The sequence below is a fragment of the Apium graveolens genome, chromosome 11 (genome assembly GCF_009905375.1).
Source record: "Apium graveolens cultivar Ventura chromosome 11, ASM990537v1, whole genome shotgun sequence".
NCBI lineage: Eukaryota > Viridiplantae > Streptophyta > Magnoliopsida > Apiales > Apiaceae > Apium > Apium graveolens.
Window position 1 is genome coordinate 101,688,215 of NC_133657.1, and position 10,808 is coordinate 101,699,022.

Below are 10,808 nucleotides of genomic sequence, written 5' to 3' on the forward strand. Positions count from 1 at the left end.
AATACTGCCATATGCGTCTTTTTATTTGCGTCTGTAATAAGCTGAACAGATACATAAAATAATTTTATACGTCTGTCTTGCCCTGCACAGACGCATATAATATGAAAAAATGAGTTTATACGTCTGTTTTATCTAAACAGACATATAATAATTTTTTTGTGTCTGTTAGTGAGTCATATATGTCTGTTCGTGTAAAAAAGATGCGTACAGATTAATAAAATGTGTCTCTTTTTATAGAACAGACCTGTAAAGTTCAATAAAAATAAGGAAAAAAAAGATAAAATATATGTCTAAACATTTTCATACCAAATATAGTAAATATTAGCATACAAAACTCCAATTTCTCCCCGATTAGACCTCTGACCTCATAAATTCTTACCGTCCATTTTTATTTTCCGGACAAACTATCCATTTCTCATCAAAATCAACACCAAAATCTTGTTCTCTAGACTCGATTACATAAAACGCACGGTTTGCTTTTCTTTAAAAACTCAATTTCTTCATATTCTTGAAACCTTAGAAATCGCCTATGTTAAACCCCGGACCAATTGACAATTTTTTGATTATTTCGTGATGGATTTATGTGCCAAATAATGTTTTAAAGATCATATCTGAAAAGCCCTTTGATCGGAAGACTATGAGGTGAATTATAAAGATTTCTTGGATTTCTGGGAACTTAGTGAGTCTGAAGCCTCTACTCGAACGAGACTCAGGTTTTTGATATTTATTGCTTAGTACTTGGTTCTTCTCTGTGATTTTGGATATGTTATTTGTGTTTCATACATACTTGTTACATGGTTGTTTAAATTGAAAGTTGAGTCTGTCTTTTGATGGACAAAGGTTGTCTCGAATATAAAGAAGTTCAGCCAAATATCTTTAACCTCCAAGCATTAATTGGTGTTTTAAATATGGTTTCTTTTGATTTCATTTTTATGAGTTTGTATCTATATTGAGATTTGATACAGTTACATGTTTGGATTGTCGGAAAGTGTGGGGTGCTTGTGCTTCTCAGTGTTTTAACAAGACTAACTGCGGTTGCAATAAGACTCACAGAAAGGTATTAAAATTTTGGTAGCTCTGTATTCCAGCTTGTTTATAACGTTAATGCATTTATGATGTGAAAAGTGATTATTCTAAGGTGTGATAATATGTTGATATATGTTATGTTATTGCTAAGGAAATTGAACATCTATGAGTCATAGTTAAAACAGTCTGCAGCCTACACTATTGTCAAAACTTAATTGCACTTCAAGAGGATATTATGATTTTCAGAATGGCGCCTGAGGTGATGGAGCAAGTGCATGGCTATGACTCTAAGCTTTGGTTGGCGAGGTTGATATATCAAAGCACGTAGTCCCTTCTAGAGGCACTGCACGTATCAGTGCTATTGCAGGTTCTTTTGGTTATATCCCTTCAGGTATTATCGAGTTAACCTTTTAGCCTTGCTTTGCTAGTTCTTTATGCAGTAATACCTTTCACTTTTCACCATTATGTTTTATTTATTATATGTTTTACCTGAATATGTATAGACAATGAATGTAATTGCTCCTGCAAATGTATATAGCTACGGAGTTATCATTCTAGAGATCCTAAGTACCAGACTACCAGTTAATGATGGATCTGGAGAAGGGATGGAGTAGCCTTGAAGATTGCTCTACAGACATCACACCAGCAAGGAGGCCAAAAATGAAACTGGTTGTTGGATTGCTTACAGAAATTACAAATAACTAGAGATATACATGCTCAGGTTTTTTTTCAAATCATTCTGTGAGCCATAGATCTTCTGCTTATCCTACACAAATTACTGCTAATGAATTGACTCCAAGTAGCATTCCAGTCAATAGGCCCCTTGTCATTTATCAGCATGTTAATAGACATCATCAATCTACGGGTCATCAGAAAGGTAATCTTAAACTGCATAACTATTTCTCTTAAATTATAACTACATAGCTTTGAATGCTTATTTTAGAGTGGATGGATGGAACACGGATTTGTATTCTTAAGTGCCTTGGTTCTCCATTTATCCTGAATATTGTTCATATTTTATTAACAGAAGTCCACGAACACCACATGATTGTTAGGTCTAGTTTTTCTTAAACTGTTTGTGAATTCTGACATAATTTCGTTAATGTTGCACAACTTTATAATGTGTAGTTTAGAAAAATTGGTACTGCTTGGGAACAAAGTGAGAAGACATGATCGAATTTGGACCCTATAATTGTTTTCTAGAACTTTATTGTTACGGTGTTTAATAATGTGTACTTAAGTTGAATTGTACTGTTTCCAAACCAAGTGAAGAGATGAAAGCCGTATGAACCTTGTATAAACCAGAGTATGTTGAATTTTTTGTTGAGGTGTGCTTAAATTCCTCTTTGATTATGATTTTGATATATCAGGCATGTTTTCAACAATGAGGAAGAGGAATTATTGGAAAGCATGATGCACCTGTACATTGTGTTGAGTATTTACGTGCAACTGGTTAGTTTAGTTTTCTTATGTTAGTAACTTTTCAAGTTGATCCTACCCCCAGGCTTTCTTTAATGATGTACCACAGAGTCTAGTTATTCTGACTAAACAACCAAGTAAAATTCTAAGAAAAAATAAAAAGATTTATCAGAGCCAGGTTTCGATCCTGGGACCTGTGGGTTATGGGCCCACCACGCTTCCGCTGCGCCACTCTGATTTGTTGTTATTGTTACAGAAGAAATATTATTTAAAATTTTAGAAAAAATATGAGTAGATAACACTTTGATGTTTATTTGTTTAAAGACTTTTGGCTTGAATTCAGATAAGAAAAACTCTAGTAGCATAAAGTAAAGGTTTTGCATATCATATTAGTACTATTTAACAAAGAACATGAAGTAAACTTCTTGCCAGAAGGCCCAAGGTACTGAGAAATAATAAATGCTATACACAAATTTAACAAACAACATTCTCAGCCTAATTATACAAACCATTTAAGTATCTAACATGTTTCACAAAAGTCGCTAAACCTATCACTGATTATTGTCTTGCCTCTCCACATCTTGCAAATCTATGGGCTCAGGAAAGATTTCACTAGAGAATCTTTTACGAGAAGATGATGACTCATGTATGCCGCTGCTTTGAGAGCTTACCCTTCCTGACTGTTTTAGTGCAGTTATTACATCTCTGTTTGCTTGCACACTTCCTGATGAGCTGTGACGCCAACTACCAAAGAAAGTTGCACTCCAGGATCTCCTAGATGAAGTTGTTCTTGCAGAGCTAAAATGTTCTTCACGTACCACTTTAAAAGGGTTTTCTAGTGCTCTGAGGATATGTCGCAGCAGTGGACGTTTGGACGCTTTGGGATTGAGGCATGACTTGGCTACTATTGCCACAGCCCATACTTCTTCAAGTAGATCATCATTTATGATCAGTGAGTAATCAATGATCTTAGCCACCTGGTCCTTTTCGTATATGCTGATATACGGCAGATTGTGCTCTAACCACTCCTTTGTTGACGCATCATCTGTCTCGCCGATGCCATGTTTACCTGTTACCAGCTCAAGCAAGACCTTTCCAAAACAGTATACATCACAAGCACTGGTAGTACAGGTCCCTACACACATTCACATTAAATTATTAGCTACAGAAACACTTGGAAAATAATTTAAGTGAATAATAGAGTTAATTAAAACATATATCTATATAATTCTTCATCTTTCAGCTATCTAAGACTCTCAATTGATCTCTGGGAAGCTAAGTTTAAAGTCTTCTTTTAGTAGATGACTGTCTTCTAAACTTCTTCCAGGAAACAATGAGTTCTGAAAGCTTGTTAAAAAGGACTAGAGTAACAAATTGAGTCCATAAATTATATTTTATATGCATTATCGAGTCCATAAATTATAATAAATGGTCACGATCAACCTCAAATTTTAAACCGTCGAGGCTCTTAGGAGACGGTTGTATCGTATATCTTTGTTAAAAGATAATGTTTTGATCTTTGGTCCCTGATGCTATACCTACTTGTTTAACTTCTAGCTAAAAATTAAGAGCTAACGACTGTACTTGATAACTAATTAACTCATAATTATATGATTCTGAAATAGCACTAGATATTCTTAATCTCTTGCATGTTTGCCATGTGATTCAAGAGCTATTAATATGTTTTTATGTTTTGGAAAACCACATGTTTCAAGTTTCAACCTCTGTTGTAAAAATCTCTACTTAAAAGATCTCATACTTATATGTCCTTTTACCCTTCTTTATCATTTCAATAGACTGCTTAAACTTCCAATTCGAACAATTAAGAACTACCAGTTCACTCAATAGCTAGATTCCCCTTTATGCATTTCAGAACACCGGCTCAACAACATCACATCTTTCGCTTTATGTGGCTCAAAAGAGATATGGCCTTTATCTTTCCTTGTGCAAAATATAGTTTTTTAGTGACAAGTATAATTGTAATGTTGAAGGCAGAACCCTACTTAGGCAGCCTAAACTCTAAAGTACACTATAACACTTAATACTGAGGACCTCCAATTACATGTCATTTCTATCCTTAGATTAAAGATGATTTCTTGAAATTACTAACAATCTAGTCTGTTTCCTATCTTTATTTTCCCTAGAATTTGAAACCTTCACTATACATCTCATCTCAACGACATGGTATAGTTATACTTTTATTATCTTGAGTTAAGTAATCTGCAAAGACCGTCTCACTCTATGGTAGTGCTACTAGTACATCTAGCGTATATTTGTCTTAATCAGTTTTTATGAGATTATTACTTATGTAGTGTATTTTTTTTATCAGCATGGTGGTGAGGGTTGCTTAAGTGAAAAATTCGTTGATGCAATACAACATGTTTCTCGTGATGATGTAAGTTACTCGCTTGTTATAATTACTAATTTCATATTGCACACTCTGGGTACCTTATATTAATCTCTAATCTATTCCTTTCCATAGATACTTGCACTTTAACTTCAGATTTGTGGGCATGTCAAATGCCATGTTTTCCCGGTAACATTTTTCTTACGGTGTTTTCTTCATGAATAGTTGCATGTGTTCTATGTTGTGTATGTTGAACATCACTTTGCATTTAGGGATGTACAGTGAATTCTTTGAAGTTTTTGTAATCTTTGTGTACATATAGTTCGTAAAAAAGTTTATCAGTTAATTTTTTTTTGATTGTTGATTCATCAGATACCATACCAGTGCCCAATCTAGTCTCACTTTCAATTATTTAATAAATTTCAATGTCTTGGACATAGAATATTTGCAGGACATGATAAGTACTTAGAAAAGAATTTTAACACGCAAACATTATAAAAGAACTATGTCTTCTTGAAGATGTTGAATCAGACTAGATGAACTAGTTTAGAAGCTGAAAACCATTTACATGTATGTGTTCATGTTTAAACCTCTTAGCTAAATAAGCAAAGTCATAGGCCAATGCACAAGTATATAATGTAAAATAATTTCAGAGAATATTTCTTCTACAAAAGTACTCACTTTAGAATGCTTAAATTAGCAATTTTTTTATAGCAGTAGTTGCTTTGATATTTTTTAGGTTATGAGTACTAGTGATATATATAAATATTCACAAGAAGAGGCTATGTGAGGGAATGCTGTCAACATATACGGTGCACTGACTGGAATAAACAGGTGCAATTATAGAGAAGTTGTGCTGACGATTATAGATCACAGGATTATATAGCACGAAAAGTCTTGGATGGGCTGCCAGCTCTTGGTGATCGTTTTCAACAACACTAAACTTGTTTTTATATAATTACCTTTTAAGGAACTTCATGACCGGTAGAACACTAGATTATTGTTTCAATTCACTAGGAAAATGCTGGTTTGTAGCAAGTTAAAATATTAGTTTTTGTTAATTGAGAGTACAACTTTATTTTGCTCGGTTAGTGATTTTTGCATGATTGGGATTGAAATTTATACTGGATTTGTATTTGGTGAGCAAAAATCAGAATATAAGAGCATTCACATGTGCTAGCTAAAAATACAGAATAATATTTTATTAAAAACAAAACTTTTTGCGTCCGTTCTAGTAGAACAGACATATAAGGGAAATATTTTCTGTCTGTTCTTTGCCTTTATATGTCTGTTATGGGCAGACATAAAAAACTTTTTTGCGTCTGTTAAAAGAAGCAGATGTGAAAGTTCATACTTTATGCAGCTGTTTTATATTTTATGCGTCTGTCAGGAACATACGCAATAAATTATATGCGTCTGTTGCCTAACAGCCACATATACTCTCTGGCTGATATGACTGCTCCATACGCGTCTGTCAAAAATAGACGCAAATAACCTTTTTTAACAGACGCAAATGGCTGTTTTTGTACTAGTGAGTGGAGGGTTTAACATCATCAGGATTTGATGTAGCATCAGGAGTTGACTTGTCAGGAGGATGAGATAGGCCATCATCAGTACTTTGAACTGATGGTTCTTGTGGGACCTGAGGAATATGAGCTGCTTAAGTAAGAATTGGTGAAGGTTCTTGTGTACTCTCCTCAAAAATAGGATCATTGATAACTGCATCCACCTTTGACAAGAGATCCTGATGAGCCTTCTTTTCCTTCAGTAGTTGCTCAGAATCAACAAGAAGATCACCTTGAGCAAAGTCAACAATGATTTGTGCAGCCTCTTGGTCTGCATCTTCCCTTTGAGAAGATGGTTCTTGTGTGACTGACAGTGTCTCAGTTTCTAAATCCCTTTAAGACTTAGGTTCTTGTGGACTGATATCCATAGTAGAAGACTGAACCTTATTCTTCTTTCTGATGTACCCAACTACTTCTCCACCTTTTCTTTTCAAACTCCTCTTTTCAGCTGTCTTAGGCATTTCAGTTTCTTTGATCACTAGAATCTTTTTGAGTAGAGCACTTGTATCAGTAGTTGGCTCTTTGGTACCAGTAATGTCAACAGAGTCATCAGGATTTGCAACTTTTGATTTCTTGATCTTTAACCTAGACCCAATATGCATCTAATCATCAGAGTTAGAATCGTCTTGCATGATCAGTCTTCTTTTCCTGATTCTCACTCTCACTCAGTAAGGCCTGTAAAGTTTTCTGTTCAGAGTTAACAAATTTCTTAACTAGCCTTTTCTTTGTTACAACTGATGCCTTTTGGGAGACACCAGAGGAGGCTAATTTAGGAGCTGGATGAGAGTGCTGTTTAAGAGGAACAGTGCTTGGGTTAGAAACAAGATGGGTAGTGTCTTGTTCCACAATATCAGGAAATGTTACAGAGGTGCCAACATCAGGATTTGTAGGCACTTGTGAATGAGTAGGTCTATTTCTCAACAGAAATTGCCTGACCTCCCTAGGCTGGAAATGAGGTCCTGAAAAATTATTCTTTTCATCCTTTTTAATGTGATCAGAGATAACTTCTTCAGAAATTTGAAACAGAGGAAGTAATTCATCATTATCAAATTCAGTATTAGGGCATAGAAAATTATAAATCAATTGAAGAAATCTAGTATACCCTATAACTCCTGATGTATCTGCTCTCCTAGAAATTATGAATTGAATAATAGTATTACCATAGTCAAAATTACCAGAGTAAAGGAGAGAGTACCTAATTTTCAGATAAGTAGATGGAAGAGCATCAAAATTTGTTGTTTTATTCAAGAAACACCTGTTGATGCAGTCAAAGAAGAAATTCCATTCTCTCTTCAATTTTGTCCTTGTCAGTTTGCCAATGTTTATGATTTCACCTTTATAGATCAGGGTCCTTAGCATATCAAACAGCTGCTCAGTTGTATAGTTATCAGGAGCACCATCACAAGCAGGCAATCTCAAGGCTTGAACGAGGACATCAACATCAACCTCATACCTGTGTCCCTTATATTCAAAAGAGAAAGCGGTATTTGTCTCATTAACCAGAGCTGTATTCCATACCTGCATTACAGCCCTGTATGACACCTTGGTAGGATTTGTAAGAGCATACCCAATTGGACATTAGAGTATGAAATCCTGAATATCATGGAAAGATATTGGAAACTGCTGATGTGTAAGCAGAGCCAAATAATTATTGGTGCCAAAGGTGTTTCCATGAATGATAGTGGTTTGGCTGAAGAATGGTGAAACTTCAGAAGATGACATGATGTGTGTAGGAGGTGAGTAAGGATATGGGTGTGATGTGGATAGTGAGGTTGTGTGTATGATGATTTGTGTCACTGGAGTTCTTGTGTGTATATAGGTTTACAAGGCTGAATTGTGTATAACACACACACATAAAGAAGGAAGCTTAGTGAATTAGACTTATGACAAATGGCAATTACCGAGTAAAATGATTTAAAAGTGGAGTAAAGTGCGAAATTAGCAACAAAATACGCACAGCTCGTTCAAGAAATTACGTGTGAATTTGTTCAACAGATAATCCACTATTAATCAATAATTAAATAAGATATTCAATTGCAGCACAAAATAACTCAGAAATTATTTAACAATAATATTCTACATTAGAACATGCTGACCCATCGTCAGTATTTCGAACCGCTTATCTGTAAGGATTTGACAATCTCAAGATTTGTCGATTCAAATTCATCAGTATTTGTCAAAAATGCAAACTCATTAGAATACCACAATTTAATCTCAATAACCATAAAAATATTGGTAATAAGTGTATGATTTAGAGATTAACAGGCTACAATCAAGAATAATCACATGCACACACAGTTAAATAACAAAGATTAAATCTTGTAAACCAAAAATTTCATTAATAGATCAAAAGATTACATTTCATGAAATTTTGATTACAAGCATAAGTGATTACAAGAGAATCCTAGTCTAGTAGAGAAGAACTTCAACAACCTTAGTCTAAGAAGCCTGACAAAGCTGATGGTGAAGAAAAACAGCAAGAGGATGTTTTCCGGGAAGACTAAGGTGGTGGATGATCAGGGCTTCTTCCTGCTTTCAATAGAGAGGATAGCAAGACGAATGATCCTCTCTTGCTGATGAAGAGTGTAGAGATGGAGGTCTCTCTGGAATCCCAAAAAGTCATTTTTGGTGACTTCTGGAAGTTGAATCCAAATGTCATTTGGAATGGCATTGATGCGATATGGAGTTTGTATCCTATCACGAAAAAGTGTCACAATATTAGTGCCATAACTGTAGAACCAGCCAAAATGCGCCATTGTTTGAGAGAAGAAAGAGATGTGAGAAATAAAAGTGAAGAGAGCGTTTTATGTTTAGGAAGATATAATTGAACTGGATGATTAATGGTTGTTTAGATAACCAAGAGAGAGATAATATGAAAGAACTAGGGGTTTGATTAATTATTAAATGCAGAGTTAACTTAATAATTTAACCAATAAATATCTTATTGATGTGCGTCTCCCTAGACTGATTTGTAATGATGACAATGATATATATTTATACATGCACATTTAGCAAATAAATTCACTTAATTTAACATGCATATAATAAAATACATCAAAAATTCCCAACATAATATCATCAACAGTATTTAGGACACATCAGGATTTGATCAATATATATTAGGATTTGATCAAATATAAAATAAAAGGAAATTATTTGTCCCAACTAACCGTACCATGTTCATTGATAAGCTTTGTAAATGTTGCTTCAGGTAATGGCTTTGCGAAGATATCAGTCAGCTGCTGATCAGTAGGAACAAAATGAAGCTCAATTGTCCCTTCTATAATATGCTCTCTTATAAAGTGAAATCTAATACTGATATATTTAGTAAGAGAGTGTTGCACCGGGTTTCCTGTCATAGCAATAGCACTTTGATTATCATAATAAATAGGAATTTTAGAAAATGATAATCCATAGTCCATGAGCTGGTTCCTCATCCATAGTAGCTGAGCACAGCAGCTTCCAGCTGTAATATATTCAGCTTCAGCAGTTGAAGTAAAAATGGATTTCTGCTTCTTACTTAACCATGAGACTATTCTTCCTCCCAAAAACTTACAGCTTCTTGATGTACTCTTCCTGTCTATCTTGCAGCCATCAAAGTCAGCATCTGAATATCCACACAATCCAAAATCAGCTTCCCTTGCATACCATAGACCAAGTGATGCAGTACCCTTGAGGTATCTAAAGATTCTCTTCACTGCAATAAGATGTGGCTCCCTAGGATTTGCCTAAAATCTTACACACAAACATGTGGCAAACATAATGTCTGGCCTACTAGCTGTTAGGTAAAAAAGAGAATCAATCATACCTCTGTAGTTTGTGACATCAACTGCTGTTCCTTCATGAGAATTAGGCTTTGTAGCAGTTGCCATAGGAGTAGTTGCAGTTGCACTTTCTTGCATATTAAACCTTTTCAACAGATTCTTTGTGTACTTGGAATGATTGATGTAGATGTCATTATCAGTCTGTTTAATTTGCAACCCCAAGAAATAGCTCATCTTTCCCATCATACTCATTTGATATCTTGATTGTATCAACTTTGAGAACTTATCACACAGTTTTTGATTAGTTGATCCAAAAATGATATCATCCACATAAATTTGAACTAAAAGCAGATCTTTACCTTTATTCAGATAAAATAAATTTTTATTTATTGTACCTCTTTTGAATCCACTTTCAAGTAGAAACTGAGCAAGGGTCTCATACCATGCTCTAGGTGCTTGCTTTAGTCCATAGCGTGCTTTGTCAAGTCTATAAACATAGTCAGGACGTTTAGGATCCACAAAACCCGATGGTTGTTCAACATAGACTTCTTCTTCAAGTTCTTCATTGAGAAATGCACTCTTGACATCCATCTGAAAAACTTTGAACTTCTTATGTACAACATATGCCAAGAAAATCCTGATTGCTTCCAGCCTAGCAATAGGAGCAAAAGTTTCATTATAGTCAGT

General features: G+C 34.7%; 1 long non-coding RNA gene across 20 annotated transcripts; it reads left to right on the forward strand.

Annotated features, from left to right (window-relative positions):
• Positions 1–289: 289 nt before the first annotated feature.
• Positions 290–9,949, forward strand: LOC141698446 (uncharacterized). Of its 20 annotated transcripts, XR_012565108.1 has the most exons (8): positions 292–713; positions 966–1,057; positions 1,273–1,417; positions 1,530–1,903; positions 2,397–3,397; positions 3,525–3,567; positions 4,775–4,840; positions 5,532–5,877. It is a non-coding gene; the product is annotated as an uncharacterized LOC141698446 (long non-coding RNA). The 20 variants fall into 20 exon arrangements; XR_012565106.1 differs by lacking the exon at positions 5,532–5,877 and having other exon boundaries at positions 3,525–3,576; positions 4,775–5,524; XR_012565112.1 differs by lacking the exons at positions 3,525–3,567; positions 5,532–5,877 and adding an exon at positions 4,928–5,524.
• The last annotated feature ends 859 nt before the right edge of the window (positions 9,950–10,808 follow it).